General features: G+C 47.4%; 1 pseudogene; it reads left to right on the plus strand.

The window, feature by feature from the left end:
• Window positions 1-5225, plus strand: part of LOC146188423 (uncharacterized) — a 29006-nt pseudogene extending 23781 nt beyond the window's left edge.
• The last annotated feature ends 11685 nt before the right edge of the window (window positions 5226-16910 follow it).

Genomic DNA, 16910 nt, shown 5'->3' on the forward strand with positions numbered 1-16910 from the left:
TTGGTTCATCATGCTTAGGACTACAGCGCCGTAGCGATGTAGTCCTCAGTACAATGGCAGGGAAAAAACAAGAGAGACGGTCGCAAACACGGGCGGATTGCTGGGCTTTCCAGCGAATTTTATTTGCTAAAACATTCCTTCTGTGGGATTTAATATTGAGGCCCAGTTCAGAAGATTATTTGCTCGTTGCTCTGATTTTGTTAGAGGCGTCTGGTTTAATATTTGCCCTTTCAGCGAAGAATTCTATATGCGCATTCTTCTCGCGAATTCACTTATATCCTGGTCACATACGCATTGATTACAGCTAATGTTCGTTGGGGAGAAGGTTCCTCTTAACCTTTTTTAATCACTATAGTTTAAAGAATAAAAATTGTCAATGACGCTGCTGTGGCCTATGTGCTGTATCGTAGGTGAAACCCGTCTTGTTGTTACTGATCTCAACATTCGAGTTTAGAAAGTGCATCTGTGACCCGGAAATGTTAAGAAGATTTTGTGAACAATTCGTTTGGACACGTGTAGTGTGTGCGAGAGACTGTGGCACCAAATGCACTTGATACCGGTGAGTTATCCAATGCGTGATACTACGTTTGGAGTTTCTGCAAAATCTAAATACTGTATAGTGTAAACACTACACTTATCGTGGACTTCGTGTACTTCCGTCATTAATCATTATCACCCTTAGTTTCATGAAACTTCACTCTCATTTGTGACTCATCATCATTAAAGTGCTGTGTGCTGGTTCCTCGACGCCACTGATGGTTGTGCATAAAAGCTCGGTCTCCGTGCTCACAAGTAGTGGAGGTTCTGTTGACCCCCCGCGGCTCAACCGAAACCCTTCAGCTACGCCCCGCCCGAATTATGCTAGGCCACTTTGCCAGGATGAAATGTCACGACCAGTACCCCTATTCAGGCAAAGCGAGCGCGATGAACAAACACGGAAGAAAAGACAGCACGACACAAGCGCTTGTGCCGCGCTGTCCTTTCTTCCGTGTTAGTTCTTCGCGCTCATTAAGCAAGAATAGCTACCAACTCGCTCACCCTCTCACTTTAGCGTAGCACCCTCATGTCCGGATGCCGTCCCCCCAGCTGCTGCTTTTCCCTAACTGGTGTGCTTACCGGACCAGAGGCTTCTACCGGCACTGCTCACACTAACGAGTCCCAGGCTACGCTATCAGGTCAGCCAACCTGGACTATAACCACCCGGCAAAGTGATCCTCCCGTTTTTCCTGGCCTTCCGGCAACGACGTTGATAAGTGATTTTAGCAGTACGAGGATGCTGTCGCCTACAACCGTTGGAACGCTTCGACAAAACTTTTATGTATTGAGTTCTTGAGCCATATAGCGGAGACATGGTTTGACAGTTATCGGGCCGCCATTCCTGACTGGACCTAATTTAATATTCAGCTTCAGCAGATCTTTGGAACTGTAGACAGCGGACTTGCAGCTAACTAATAGAAATTGGGCACCCGCATGCCGCTTCCAGAGAAAAGTAATACGTCATATGTTGAGGACGTACTCACCATTTCTCAGCGTCCGGATCCACCACGTTGTGAAAAGAGTAGACGGCTTCAAATTTAGCAAAAGTGAAACCGCTGCATGCTTCTTCATAGATCATTGGGCAGTCATCGTCTGTCAAGAAAAATGAATAAAAGATGCGAATACACAATGTCTCGAATTGCTAAACATACATGACCACAACAAGCTCAGCCATGAAAACGTACCTCTCGATACGTGATCCCGGCGGAGCTGAGATCCCGGCGTAGCTGAGACTGCCATTTTTCATCCTTTATTTGCCTCCTGGCATTGTGATGTTGATGATGCCAACTAAAGAATAACATGTCGTCGTTGATTGCTGGCTTATCAAGCTGCAAGCAATTTTCTTCTTCCTTAGTGGTTTGTTTATTTCAATCTTAATGAGCTCATCAAAACTTCGAAACATTAAGGCAGCCTATCTGTTTGCTTTGGTTTGGTTTTGAGGTTTAACGTCCGTTAAAAAAAAGAGACGCCGTGGTGGAGTACTGAGGACATTTCACCACCTGGGTTCTGTAACCTGCACTAACACTGCACAGCGCACGGGCGCCTAGTTTTTTGCGGCCAGGAAAAGGCGGCAGCCGAGGCTAGGATTCAATCCCGCACCTTCGGCGCAGTAGTCGAGCGCCCTGGCCACAGCGCCACAATGGCGGGGCGGGGTGCAGCCTTTCTGTATTATATATATTTTTACGAATGTCTTAGACAAAAAGTTAAAAAAGGATATGACCATTCGTCTAGGATATCCTTCAAAGTTTTTTCTTAGAAGACGCTCGGCTAATCTCGATCCCTATTTACACAATCGACACACCACGTCCAGACAGACACGGTCGATCTTTGGGGATCATAAATTTCTTGTACCAAACCTGGCCGCAAACGAAATGCGCCTATAGCTGCTGGTCTCATGCTAGCAGACATAGATATGATTCTAGTAGAGTAGATGAAAACCTCTGAAACTGCCTTGAGTACTGCTAGCTGACCTATGTTATTTCCTTTAATGAAATGCTAGGTCGGAACCTATGGTCTGAAGCATATAACATCTGTAAATCCGAAATCATGCCTGAGCACATCATTTGGTATTTATGAAAAAACCATGCTTACCAGCCTTCACCGGAGATTTGAACATAGAACTTCTCTAATTGAAGGCGGATATTTGACCGCAACGACATGATGTAAGCCTAGCAAGGACAAAGGTATATCTTACCTCAAGATTCGAGTTTATGCTGCATGACGAGAGGTTTTCTGACGGTTTAACGCTATATTTTTTCATACGCTCTTTTACCCAAGCAGCTTTCTGACCTCAGAAAAACGATCTGTACTACCAGCGACTCTCGGAAAAGGTGTAGCGCCTTCAGATTTCGAGAGGAATTTTTGGCCACATGATATCCATCTTTGTTTAACTCGCTGATTACTACTGCGCTCGGCTGAAACGCTGTCAGGAGTGTTGCTAAACTCGCATGTTCCAGTGGTATATGTTAGGCAACGTCGTGCTTCTCTGGAAGCAGAAGGCTTCGCGGTCGTAGAACGCCTCTATAAGCTGCTCTCAGGCGCCTGATGCTCAGCGCCTGCTTAGGGTATAACGCGATAACGCTAAAGGCCCCGTTGCTAAACCTGCTGGTAAGGGTGGATGTGGTTTTGGACTATAAATCTTTGGTATGTTTAATGTGGCAAATTGGCCGTGTTACATTGTTTTTAATAGAGGGCTATGCTCTCAAAGGTCCTTAAAAAGCAATTGTAACGTCATGCTTGAAGAACGCGCTCCGCAAATCTCGCCCGCATTTCATCATCGAAGAGTTCGGCCATAACGGCGAAAGGCTGCGTATTGCCATTGATCCTCACGACCTGCTCAATCTTGATCTTTGAAGGCCTCCTCAAAAAGATAAGCACTAAGGTGCAAAAGTATCACTTTCACCACGATTGCAGGCGAAAGGTAGCCGTGAAACATTAGGTTCACTCTTTGACACGCAACCTGAAAAGACTAGCTTAGCTGTATGATGCGAAAATCGTGTTTGGTGCTTCGTACAAACTGTCAAAGTACTGCAGAATGACCAATCCAGAGACAACTTAGCAGCGGAACTGCGGTAAGAAGCACAGGCCGCCTTTCCTAGAACTCGCAGAAGGCGTGGTATACCGAACTCACTTAAGCAGCGGAAAAAACACTTTGCACGAATTGAGAGTAGCGTTTAAATGTTTCAGAGAACACGCCAAATACCTCACAAATGCCCGTGAATGAAACGAGTTTAAAAGTTTTCTGGTGACTCACTACCTCACTTTCAAGTACTGTTCCTGTGAAATTCCAATTATCTCAATTAGAAAAAGAACAAAGAATATGTGGCAGAAGACATCGCCGAATCAAAACTGAAGGAGCTTACCTATTTGCGCATGAAATGTCGATGACATCGCATAATGCAAAGTGTATATGTGTGCGGGATTCACTTGTAATAACGGTTATTGGGAGTTATGCGCCATCGCTGTTATGTAGTTGAACGTCCGTAGCTGGCCGCTGGCAAAGCAGAAAGCTGAATTTTCTATTATTTGCGTGGTTTAATGAGACCTCATGATATCAGAAATTTGGGAGGAGCTCCGAACTCCGGTTGCTCCCTTGAGATGCGAAGGTACAACAACAGTCAACGTATTATTACGTTTGGATGCTGAATCAGGAACCGTACACCTACGTTGCGAAGGCACATACATAAAGCACGTTAAACCTAGGCTTTGCGAGTATTGTTACGGTATAGAAGATGAGGAAGTGTGGCGCTAGCGTGTCGAAGGGATTGAGTGATGAAGTATGGAGCCGGTGTTCGGCGAGTGACTGTGCCAATCCCCCTTTGTGGGTATGGAATTTGGGCCGCCTGTCTCTGTGACTGTGTATGTGTGCTCCTGCTCCATATGCGTGTCTCCTGAGTGTCATCTCTACTCTGTAACATTTTCGTGGCAGCGGTGGTGGTATGGCGCTCACTCCCGCGCAGTGCCGAGCGTCATTCGAGGCTGTCGGTAGATTTCCGCTACTCGGGCAACAATAACAGCCCCCGTGTGCGCACCGGCAGGGTCACGGGAAAAGGCGGCAGGACCTCGGCGCTGATATCGAGCTGTTGGCGTTGCAGTCCCTCCCGGGGGCCTCAGAACGCCATGGCTTTGATCGGTAGCGAGGCCTTTCTTGACGCCATCGGGGATCCCGAGGTCCAGCGCCAAGCACATTTCGGGCATCCGGATTCGGTCCCCGACGCTTTGAGTCTCGTCATCGAGGTGACCGGCAAGAGGCACAAGCGGCGCTTCGATCATGACTGCGGAACTGCGGTAAGAAGCACAGGCCGCCTTTCGTAGAACTCGCAGAAGACGTGGTACATAGAACTCACTTAAGCAGCGGAAAAAAACACTTGCACGAATTGAGAGTTTCAGAGAACACGAAATGTTTCAGAGAACACGCCAAATACCTCACAAATGCCCGTGAATGAAACGAGTTTGAAAGTTTTCTGGTCACTCACTACCTCACTGACCGACCCGGGGAACTCTAGGAGCGCAACGACATCCTTGAGGAGATTGAGCATTCCCGCAAGCAGGTGCAGCTGGAGCTGGAAGAACTGGTCAACGCCCAAGTCAAAGCAAACCAAAACGTGTATGAATTGGAGAAGACAAAGCACTACGTGGATAACCAGCTAGTTGCGAAGGAGACCCGCCTGGAGGTGCTGGAGGATTAGCTGCAGCTGGACGTCACCCTGAAGGCACTCAAGGCCCAGCACGAGCGCGACCTGCAGGCGCGTGACGAGCAGGCCGTGGAGAAGCGGCGCTACTTCGCCAAGCAGCTGCGGGATCTCGAGGCGGAGTTGTATGAGGAACGGAATTAGTGGTCGGCAGCCCTGACTCTTCACAAGAACCTCGAGGGAGAACTCCAGGAGGCCGGCCGGCATATGAGGTAAGCGAACAAGTCTAAGGAAGAGGTCATGGGGGCACACAAACGAAAAGCTAAAGCTGAAGTCAAGGTGTTTAGCACGGAAAAGGAGACGCTAAAGACCAGGCACGAGAAAGAAGTCAATATCCTAAAAGAGGGGTTGTTGGCTGAGTGTTAGTGGAGATAGCGGGAACAGCTGGAGTGTTTGTTACCTGTAGTCAAGGTGGATGGTGGTCTGGCTCACTCGGAGTAGCTGGTGTGCTTTGAGAGGTAGCTGTGGGAATAGCTTAAGAAGTAGCAGCTACACCATGGTACAGGCGACAAATCTGCTCAAGAGGACGGTTCCTCTACTGCAGATTTGGAGCGCCTGCAGCAGCTTACCGAGATCAACATTCGGCTAGTCAGATGTGTGCCTGGAGAGCGAAGATTGGAACGAATCGATGTACTCATGTTGAAGGCTTCGTTCGCAGTTTTCGTTTTGGCATTCGAGGTTACAGGGAAGGTATCATGTGCTTACATAGACTTGGCGCTTAATGGGTGCACCCGGATAAAAGACCTGACTCTGGATGTAGGCAAATCCAACTCGGCGCCTGAGTTGCATGTAGAGAAGAAGGTGGGCGGAAGCCAAGTCCCCCTATGACCATCTTCAATCCCTGGCTGTCCACAGGACTCTCAATCTGCCCGCATAGTTTTTGCCTCTCTCGCGTTCCCAGTCAAAAACGTCTTCTACCTCATTGTTCCACTTGGAGATTTTTGCCTAATCTGCAACACTCTCCACTCCCTGAGATGAAACATAGCTCGAAGCTGAAACAGTGACCACTATTCACTTCACTTTAACGGCCACCATTATAAAATCATTACTGACAACTTGATGGTGACTCTCGTCAGTCAATGATGGCATGCTGCACTAAGACCGGTTTCCAACTTCAACAACCAGACACCAACACTGTACACAAGATAGATCCGTAGCGGCATGGCGGCACAGATTCAAATCACACTGTAGCCCACACAATGAGTACAAATGCTTCCGAGTATTCGTCTCCTATATGCCCTGCAATAGACTGTGCTCCTTCGTCGGCGCTGATGGGCCACAGTACATAAATCTCTTATCGCAGATCTGTTTGATTTGCAGTGAATACCTCAATGCCTACAGCCCTGATGCTTTCATCCAGTTCCCACTGGAAGTCTGGCTCTAGGCTCATTTTCTAGGACTTCAGCTTACTCCCCCACTTCTTTTTGGTGGCCCTCGTGTATGGCTCAATGACACCAAGGTGGTAAAGTTAGCGGTACAAGGGAATGGCGCAGAACCTAGATGACATCTACTTGCTGGAGGCTTGCTCCCCTGCGTGGCTTTGTAGTGGTTTCGTCCCACTTCACCGTAAGCATAATCGTCATTGATCCTGTTCATCTCAACACTGACGCATCTCACAAGTATGACACAACACCACAATCTAACATAATACTGTGTTTCCACCTCGTTCTTTTTTATGTGAACTGGCCTTTTTTTCTTTCTGGGCTTGTAAAACTGTCGCCACCACTTTTCTAGGCTCTCCAATGGTTTGTTGTCTTTCATCTCTCTTTCGCACTGCATACGTGCTTGTGGCATTGCCCGACCCTGTTCTTCCGTTTGTTCGAAAACACTGAAGAAAACCGTTTCGTTTGCACCTCGGCCTCTTTCGCAAGCTATACAGAAGTCAGTGTGCTTGTTAGAATCATTGTCAAGGCATCTTTCCTCCGCATGTTATTTTCAAAAGCTTCACTTCTGAGTTCTTCAAGGGAGGCTATCTGCTGTTGGCTTTGTCCTGCACAGAGTAATTTAATGCATTTCTGTCTTTCCCTATTTACTTCTGGATTCCTTTCGATGGTCTCTCTAAGCGTTTTACATCAAGTACATGATCAACATATTGCTCTCTTTCAGTCTTCTTCAAGAAGTGAATCCCCTAGTACGGCAGCCGCTCCTCTGTCACTACTGACATCGCTCTGGGGCCACTTAGAATCACCACTCTTTTTAATCACTCTCCGCGATGTTTCGGTGTACTGGGCCTTTAGAGCTGAGTCGTTAAAAGCAAAGTCAGGCATCAGTATCACAACAGTGGAACTTTCGAATTGTGTCTCTTTAACCACAATGTGAGAATCGGCGATTCCACTGATAGATGATTCGACGAACGATTTAGGCTTCAAAGGGCTTCTGAGGACTGCAGCTAGAAAAGGGTGGGTGGTTAAAGTCGTCTGGAATGATTCGAAGTCTCTCTTCGGGCCGTTACATAAATTCCATCTATGCGGCGTCAATCCTTTGAAGCTTTCCTTGCAGCTTCCTACCTGCCCAGATAATGGTTTCTTAACGTAAGCTTTGTTTTCCCTCAGTGAGCGGCACTTTTCTGTGATATTCCATTCGATCCTGCTTCTGCTTTCTTATAGCATGCGGATTCTGCAGTAAGCTCCACTCCTATCTTCATGAAACAACGATGCGGAAAGCAGGCGCCTGAAGGGCCTCGCTGTGGCGGCTGAGGAGCCTCTTTGTCGGTGTGGTAGTCTCCTCGTACTCTTGTGCAGCTATGGCATCTTCTGTACCGACATCGCCTTCAAGAGTATGCATTCTCGTTAAGTACACGTAGGCTGTGAGGTTCTTTTCTTTAAATCTTCTGGCCACCTTATTCTGTGGATTATTCAGAAACAGAAGTCTAAATAGACGACCAGACTGACCAAGCTAACAACGAATACTTTTATGTACAGACATGGACGGGACGAGAGTAGAACGAGCGAGTGGGACGATGGCAAAACACAAATTGTCAAAAAGTCACCAAGTTCTTGGATGCAGAAGCCGGTGCAGACGCCCCGGGTAGTCAGAGTTTTGAAGGGTCGGTGCAGTAGGGCCTCAGTAAGTCCAGCGGAAGGCTAGGCCACCGGACGGGGCCCAGTAGAGGCAAGAGGCCTCGAGTTGCCTTTCCACGGCCGATGCGTCAGGCCTCCCCGACGTGCCTGGGCTCAGCACGGCGCCGAACGCTCGTGCCAGTGAAGAGCTGTGGCAGTCCCGGGCCCGACAACCATTCCGAGCTTCGTGGACGACAGGAGAACAGGACAGGATACGGCCGGCAGGCCACAGGTCTGGATCCCCGGGTCAGGCCTGGCAGAAGACGCACCGCTCCGAGCTCCTTGGACAGCCGATCGGCTCCGCTGCTCGCCTGTTCTCCCCTGCTCGTCCCTCGCATTCCTCGAGCCGACCTTCCCGTTTTCCTCTTCTTCTTTCTCCAAACGTGGTTTTCTTCGTCTTGTATCAAATTATCATATGTTCTTCACATAGGCCACCCTTACACGTCCCCAGCCTCGCCTGAATTAGATTTAACGCGAGAATATCTACTGCGTTCGGGTTCAAAAGTTTGATTGCTTCATGTAATAGCTGGGTCAAAAAAGCTCGTTGGATATCGCGTTTTCTTCTGATGCGGTCCATGGTGTCTCTATGTCGCTCTCTTTTCTCTGTCCGGCGGGGTTGAACGACGTAGCTCCTGGCATCTTCCTGAAGGAGCGTTGACGTTAATTTTGCGAACTCCAGGAAGTATCGTTGAAGGAGCTCATATTGCCTCCCGGGTTTCGGCACCAAAATTGTAGAAGAAGGGTAAACATCAAGGTCGTCTCTCACTGCATTTAATCCCGACTGTTCCTTGACTATTGATATGCCAACATGGAGCTCTGTCTCTATCTCGCGCACCTCTTCCAGTCTCTTTTCTTCCTTCTCATCGTTCTTATTGCTAATTCCTTAGCGAATCTACAACAACATGAGCCCACGAAAACTCAAGACCCCGAGGGAGAGACCAAGGGCGAAACCAAGGCTACAGAGGGCATCAGTGGTGAAGGGGACAAGGGAGACCTATCCGTGAAAGTGGAAACCGAGGATGAGGACTTCTCATCGAGCAATAAGGGTGAAGATGGGTACGAGGACAATCTCAAGAAGCCAAAGGGCGAGCCGGACATGGAATCCAGGCTAACAGAGGTGTACTGCCGCCCTGATATTTAATAATACAGCGCGAGCGTCGACCAAACTGCTGGTCAGCGCCTTATAACGGCGATAAGCTTGCAACACAGCAAGAGCTCGCGCACGCTCAGGAAGAAAGGGCGTCGTCTGCTACGCTCTTCCGATCATGAGGACACACTCCCTGCCACAATACCACTTAGTAGAAACACGCCAGCCAGTACAGCACTTGCGCATGATTACAATGTGAGATGTGTTGCCGCCTCTTTTTTGCCTATTACGTTGGCCGCGCTGGCAAAGCAGAGCGAATATAAGAAAATATAAAAAGGAATCGCAGCAGTAGATGGAAAAGATTGCCTAGACTCGATAAAAGAGGCACCGACGAGCTGTTTAATCGATATTTCAGTGTCTAGACGGTATAACGGCGGTATAAAAATTGCACCGCAGCTTTCAAACGTGCCCTTCCGCGGTGAAAGCCTCCTTAAGAATCATCATTTTTTGGTTTTTGTGGCTCTGGATTAACGCCCTTTTGTCTTAATTCAGTAAGGCTTACTCGTTCACTCCTAAACTACGTGATGAGCAAGGACACAGAGCCACGAATAATTGCGCTTTCCTTTTTTTTGCAAGATCGTTGCCGCTTCTTGCATGCGTCAGCTAAGCTGGAAATGGTAGTCGCCAGGTTAGGAGCGATGAATGGATTGAGAAGCGTGGGGTGTACAACCACGTTCTTTTGCTTTTTTTTTAGGAGAGAAGGCGTATAGAAAGGCATAGCTGCATGTATCCGCAGAAGTTGAATATTTCTGCGTGTTTTCAACAAATACCCTTTATTAGCTTTGTGCATTTTATAACTGAAACAAGGCCTTAACTCAAGGCTCTCACAAATCAGACTTAGAAGTTAATAACGGTGAAATTCTCCTCCGGACTGAGCAACACCCGAGATGCACCTGGGAAGGGAGTCGAACATTGCGGGTACAAGGTCCACGTCATCCTTGAGGGCATCCCATTCACTCTTCACGGCTTCCCACAAATCGTCTGCCGATGCATCATAAAGACACATTTTAGACAAGTTGGACTTGAGGATACCCCAAACATTTTCAATTATATTGAGGTCCGCTCCCTGGGGAGGCCACGACAACGTAATGATGCCTAGTTGTTCCAGATGTTCTTTGACGGCGCGTGCAGCATGCACTGGTGACAGGTCATGCTTTAGGTAGAAGCAACCTGCCTTGAAAGGGCCGTCCAGAAGATGGGGAAGAAGCTCCTGGTTGATAACGTCCAGATAAGCTTCAGCACAGAAGCGGTCCGATATACGACAGAGTGGACCAAGGCAGTATGTGGTTATTACACCCCAAATGTTTACGTTCGTTCTGCCACTAGACTTGACCTTCATAACATAGTGTGGATCTAACCTGTAACATTGGAAAAACATTTATAAACACCATATATTGTGTGAATGGCTCCAAGACAATATTAAACGATACCCAAAGAAAATATTACAGCGGCAACACACCCCTTCTTTACATGGAAGTATAATCCACCCCCAATCTCAGCAAACATCTTTAAAATTTAACCAAGCACAAACAATTCTATTTAGGAACCATTTTATCCGCCTGTGCTGCATCATCTATTTCTAGAACAGACACAGCTGACATTGATAATCACATGTCACCCCGTGAAGCAAATGCCATATACTTTCGTAGATGTAAGCCAAACATTGCCAAATCGAAAAAATGGACATTTATAAATCACCAACCTCATGAGGTTTGGCCGGTAAACTTTCTGTTGCTGGTTCCATTTTGTGCAAACCGTGGACTCGTCTGTGAAAACAACATATCCCCAGTTTTCCACGGTTTATTCAATATGGTCGCGTGCAAACTGCAGCCTTTTCTCCTTGTTAGTCACCGAAAGCTCTGGCTTCTGGGCAGCAACTCGATTGCGAAGACCTGCTTCTCGAAGTCGGACACGCACCGAATTGTCATTCACGTCCACTCCAGCAACCTTTTCAATTGGCCAGCAGTCATGAAGGGCGCTATACAAGCCGCAGCAACAATGGCATGGTCCTCTTCTTCGGTTGTCGCGCTTCAAATGTCGAGGAGCGTCACGAATACGCCCTTCGTCGCTTTAAACCTGAACTATTCTGCCTACTGTAGCGTGAGTGACTCCAACGCTATTATCAATTTCATTTTGGGACTTGCTGCAAAGCGACATTGCAATGACGCGGTGGCGTTTTCCAGTGGCACACGTGGAGGCATTCTCCGCTGAAGAGGGCGTTTGAAAACTGCGATGCCTTTTTATGCCCTCGAGACACTGCAAGGCTGATTAAAGGGCTGGTTGAAACCCCGTTTATCGCGATCCAGGCAATAGTTTCAGTATGCTGCTATATTTCTTTCCTTTTATTTTTTCTTATACCTTTGCATCACCAGGCTGGCCTCCCGTAATGGGCAGAAAAAAAAATAGACAAAGAAATCACCGTCTCAGGCAGTCTCTCATAATAATCATGCGCATGCGCTCTACGGCTTGGCGGGATTTTGCGAACTGATATTGTAGCAGGGCGTGTGGCCTCTTTCTCGGAACAGTGCAGCAGACGACGCTCTGCGTTCGTGCGTGTGCGCGTGCTCTACCTTGTTGCACGCTTATCGCCGTTATAAGGTGCTGACCAGCAGTTCGGTCTACGCTCGCGCTATATTGTTAAAAATCAGGGCGGCTGGACATTGAGGTCATAGGTGTCATCGTCTAGCTGAACGTCTTCAAGCTCAATAAGTCCATTTTCGACCAGATTGTCAACAACGCGCGCGGCCCGCTCACCAACTTCTACGGGCCGTGGTGTCAGCAATGCGTGAAGCTGCAGCCAGAGTATGTCAACGCGGCCACCAAGTTTAGGCGGCGTGATCTGCAGGTACTGTTGGCCAATATGAACACCACGGTTGAACAAAATCTGGCCAATCGATTTTGGCATCAGCAAGTACCCTACGCTCTTCTACGGCCGCATCCTCCGCATTCACTCTCTCAAGCGCAACTTACCAACCATCCTTGCGGGCATCAACTTCCGAGAACCTGCTGAAGAAACCAGCCAGCATGCCTGATCAAATGGACCGCAAGAAAGTGGCGGCTATTCTATACATTCACGAAGTCTCGCATAATATTAAGAAGATCGGGGCTAGGGCCGGTGTTAGAGTGGTTTTTACCGCTCCAGAAAAAACTTTCCAGGATTTTCAAGAGAGTGAATGCGGAGGATGCGCCCATCGCTTGTTCGAAGCGTCACCAGCAGCGCTTCGCGGCCTGTAAAAAGAGCGTCGTGTACTCGATACCGCTTGCCTGTGGTAAGCAGTATATTGGCCAGAGTTGGAGTTGCCCTAATGAAAGGCTGAGGGAGCACGCAAGAGATGTCAGGAACAATTCAGGTAGTAAAATGATTGACCATATTCGGAATTGCCGCAACTGCACTCCCGCGCTCGAAAAAGCGTCAGTACTACGCCGATGCAAGACACAACTTGGAAGAGAGATAATTGAAGCTAATGAGATAGAAAAATCGGGTAACTCGTGTGTTAACTACCCTTCAATTTTGCTCTAAAAAAAAGAAGTCAGTTATCTTGCGCAGATTTAGAGCTCGAAGCATACATTCACTCGTGCGATGATGGAATCTGTGCTGATCTGATATGTATGTATGCGAAGTCTCTTTTTCCTTCTTCTTGCTGATCAGAACAGCTGATGTATTTAACCAAATGTTCCGTCAATAAATACCTGAGTTATTAGTAAGCGCTTGTCCTTTCTTCCTCGTTACTTTTGTGTCGTGTTTTTTTGCGCAAACAAAAAACAGAATGCTTAGGCACCAACTAGTCTGTAAAGCGTACTCGCAATAATGTAATGTGGTCGCCTAAGTGGTCGCACCATACCCGTAAAAGTGCCATTTACCGGTCGCACATTAAGCAACAGTGTTAAAAGCAGCGTTCACCGAAAATAAGGAGTCGATGGCCGGCATCGCCAGCCGTCCGCCGGTTTTGTCGTTTTGAGCGAGAAGTCAAGTGCATGCCGCTGGCAGGCGGTTGCTTGCAGGTGACATGGCAGAGCAATGAGTGGACAGAAGGTTGCTTGACATTACGTTTTGCGCGAGCTTGCCACTCAGGCCTCTCTTTTCATATATGGGAGAATAATTTCAAATTTATCCTGACATGGCTGTTGCATTCACGTTACGTGTAGTCAACTGTGGCACATTAGCACGTTTTGGTTAGAGTGCTGCTTTATATGTGAGCTGGTAGCCCACGCTGTCACAATATGTCCTTAAAGGCAGAACTTAGCTGTCCTCCATCATTTTTTCCTCTTTTATCGTGTAGAGAAATCGATCCATTTCACGTCAGTTATTTTGTGCGCTGATAACAAATCCCAGTAAATAAAAGAGTCCGCAGTTTGGTCCCGAATGTTTCCCTTCATATCACATGAGACAAAAACAAACACTGATAAATTGAGCAGCCTATTTTTAGATGCGATGTGGAGGTTAGCAGGACGAGTTCTCGACCTGCTAGCAGGACGAGTTATCAGTAGCAACCACTGCAGCTTGCAAGATTCTAGCCGTGGAAGTGTGAATAGCGTGCATGGGATTTCGTACTGCGATAACTGAGATAATTTGGAGGGTGTAGAAGAGATGTGCTTCCCATATTGCGATTGACGCTTGCCAATTATTCCAAGCGTTCGTGTGACCTGACTATGTCACCTGCAGGCGGAAACAGGTGGGTGGCACCGGATGGGAATCGGGATATAGCGGCAGCTAAGAAGAGAGGAGGGATACGGAGTGAGCAGCCAGGGGCGTATGACATTCCGTAAAAAAAGCGGATGTCAAGTAGAGAGGAGACGTGGGAGGCGATGGAACAAAAATGCCTAGAAAGACCCTACTACGCACCACTTCGAAGTAGTGGTAGAGAGAAGACAAATGAAGCTAGTAGAAACACAGGGAGAAAGGTGAATTCTTCATCTGAACAATAAAAATATTTTTTACCAAACGAGAGTCGAGGAGGAGATTTATGTTGAGCGCCCAGGAGGTATGTTTAATGCTACTGTGCCGCATGGAAATTTTTATTGGTCTTATTCATCTGTGTTCCACAATATGTTACACAATTCTTTGCTGTCATCTGGCGACGTCACCAGTCGTCATCATCGTCATACATTGGCAAGCACTCTTGCCACGAGAGGCAGCGCCCACCGCCTTCGAGGCGAACAATACCAAGCTCGCAGTAGCATCTTGTCATCACATTAATAGCACAATTGTGTGGTGGTTCATTGCCACAGCGGCATTTTTTGCAATCATTTGTGGTATTCGCTTCGGGCTCTGAAAAAGTTCACCAAAGAGAATAGTTTTTCTCAATTAAAAGATTCTTCATGGTGCGCTGCGAAAAAAGCAACCACGCCACATATTTCTCAATATTTGCGCGATGTTTACTCAAAACAGCAAGCACTACTTACTGCAACAAATCTTTACAGGCGTTCTTCTGCGTTTCAATTTATGGTTTCATGAAGATACCTACACCTGGAGATTTGTATCGAAAAATTAAACAGTGAACTTATAAGAGAAGCTGATCGAACTAGCTAAATATGCCTCCGCATATTTCTGAAAACTTCAATATTCTGCAGCAGTGCCGCCGGTGTACGCCGTTTTTCATTGGTTAAAAGCCTCTCCAGGTTTGGTGTTCAGCTGCTTTTGGGTGAAATGCTTCGAAAAGAGATCATGGTTTAAAACGTTGCGCCGTTGGGTCAGTGATTCGTTCCGCCTTCGGGCAACAATAATTAAGCCTCGTGCTGCAGAAATCCATATGTGGCTCTTTTAAACCGAAGCGGCCGCCTTGTCTTAGAGCATCAGCCTCGTATTCAGCAGGTACAAGGTTTGATCCTTGGAGCCGACGGGCAACGACCGGTTTTGAATGGGTACAAGAATATTCCCCGACGTGCGGATCGGTCCTTGTGGGGTGAAATACTTGGTCTTTCCCGCACACTCGCCCCTCCGGTATACTGCTTTTAGAAGCGATGGTTTTTTGTTGCGCTTATCAACCGTAGTGATATGCTGAAGACATAACTTCCAGCTGCAACAGCTCAGGAGGTTGCGTACATTTCCTATGGCAGTTCATCCTTGCACACGCTGCTCCCCGAAGATTGCTTAGAGACTGAATATTCATATCTCAAGTTATCCACGATCTAATTCTCGATTGTAATGGAATTTATTGGACTTATAGTGCTCACCGCCCTCAAAACAAGCTGCCCAACGAAACGTGTTTACCGCACTTTGGGTCGCATGTTGGCTTTGGCTTTTGGTTGGAACCATGCAAAACTGGTACCTTGTTCTCCAAAGTATTAAGTTGCGTAAATGCTGCTACGCAATTTGGCATTGGTTTTAATCCCCTCTTCCCTCTCTACGGCCGACCACATTTTATTTCTATCTAAAGAGCAGGACATTAGCCTGCCGACCAAGATCCGTATAACTCGTGCTATTGTCTTTCCAGTTCTGATGCACCGATGCGAGAGTTGGACTGTGAAAAAGTCTGACCGCCGAAGAATTGACGCGCTTGAATTGTGGTGCTGGCGGATACTCTTGAGAATTCCTTGGACTGTCAGAAGATCAAATCAGTCGATATTGTCGACCATAAATCCTGACTGCTCATTGAAGGGTCAAATTCTAAAGTTAAAGCTCAGCTACTTTGGTCATCTGATGAGAAGAGAGGAGTCGCTGGAGAAAGATTTGATGTTGGGAAAGGTTGAGGGTCGCCGGAGAAGGGGTAGGCAGCGAACGCGATGGTTAGATGGCATCCTCGAGGCACTGCAGATGAAGTTATGTGATGTTAGGAAGATAGTGAAAGACCGGAAAGCGTGGCGTGACATGGTCCATAGTGTCACGAAGAGTCGGACACGACTGAACGACTGAACTGACCACCTTCTACCCTAGCAGCCAGACACACCGGAGTGCAGGTTTTTGTTCACGCCGTCAGTTGCACCTAATTTTCAACAATCTGATGGTCTTTCCCAACCGCTACATGAGACCTCCAAAAAACTGCTCCGATGAACAAATGCTACAAGATATTTTGTCGCCCAGCTCTATTCTCTGGCTGTGAATAACTAGCAGTTCACCGAGCCTTTCTAGAACTCTCGCTCATCATCAAGTTCCCTATCAGAATTTGAAACAGACATTTCCTTTCAGATATTTTGCTCAGAGACTCACACCATCCAATATATCGAGCCCGTAGAACATTGTACGTCGAGCGCCTCAAACCTAACAGTGACATCGTTGCCTCGTCTACCGCTTTAGCGAGTCAGGAGAATGGCTCGTCTTCTATCCGAGGGCTAATGTTAAAAAGGCTCGCTTATGTTTGAGCCGGGAGTTCATCGCCTATTGCACGCGCCTGGCTGGCTCGCTGACTGCTGACTGCTTTCGTCCTGCGGGTATTTTGAAGCTCCCTGAAATAAACCCCCACCTTGGAGAAGTAATTCTTTATTGCAGGCTTCTGGACTAGAGAGCACGACTTTGATTTCAACATATTGCCTAGTTGG

The sequence above is a fragment of the Amblyomma maculatum genome, chromosome 5 (assembly GCF_055883805.1).
Source record: "Amblyomma maculatum isolate TAMU_Amacu chromosome 5, ASM5588380v1, whole genome shotgun sequence".
NCBI lineage: Eukaryota > Metazoa > Arthropoda > Arachnida > Ixodida > Ixodidae > Amblyomma > Amblyomma maculatum.